This window comes from Penaeus monodon, chromosome 19 (assembly GCF_015228065.2).
Source record: "Penaeus monodon isolate SGIC_2016 chromosome 19, NSTDA_Pmon_1, whole genome shotgun sequence".
NCBI classification, from domain to species: Eukaryota; Metazoa; Arthropoda; class Malacostraca; order Decapoda; family Penaeidae; genus Penaeus; species Penaeus monodon.
This window is the reverse complement of record NC_051404.1, coordinates 20,574,060-20,574,495: the sequence shown is the minus strand read 5'-3', so window position 1 is coordinate 20,574,495 and position 436 is coordinate 20,574,060. Positions and strand designations below refer to the sequence as shown.

The window sequence follows — 436 nt, the reverse complement described above, 5'->3', positions numbered from 1 at the left end:
CTAAGACAGAGACAGAAATCACAGCCGAGTGGGAGGTAAGAAATGGAGAGAGCGAAAGGCGGAAGAAAAAGAAGAGAAAAGAAAGTATTACACACCCCGACAGACAGATTGACAGTCAAATACTCGCCGACACTGCCATTACCGCCAAAACATCCATACGCAATTGATCGAAAGAAAACACTTCCAGAGAAATTTTCGAGAAAGTCCCTCCGCAACGACCATACAGAGACACCCTAGAATCTACAAGTCATCTTGGATAAACATGAATGTAATTATGATTCTCGCGCTGACTTATCATACAAAACCATCTGTCACGAGGACGGCGCCGGGGCTGTTTGGCGCGATGGAAATGAGATGGTGACGGGCGCTGCAGATGGCGGAGTGATGGAGCCATTGCAGCAATGGGATAGAGGGCATGCAAGGGCGAATTCCTGCA

The 436-nt window shown here is 47.9% G+C and overlaps 1 long non-coding RNA gene across 2 annotated transcripts in view; it reads right to left on the bottom strand.

The window, feature by feature from the left end:
• LOC119585129 overlaps positions 1–436 on the bottom strand; it is a 30,004-nt gene that overhangs the window by 19,317 nt on the left and 10,251 nt on the right. The gene's annotated exons all lie outside the window — the stretch shown is intronic.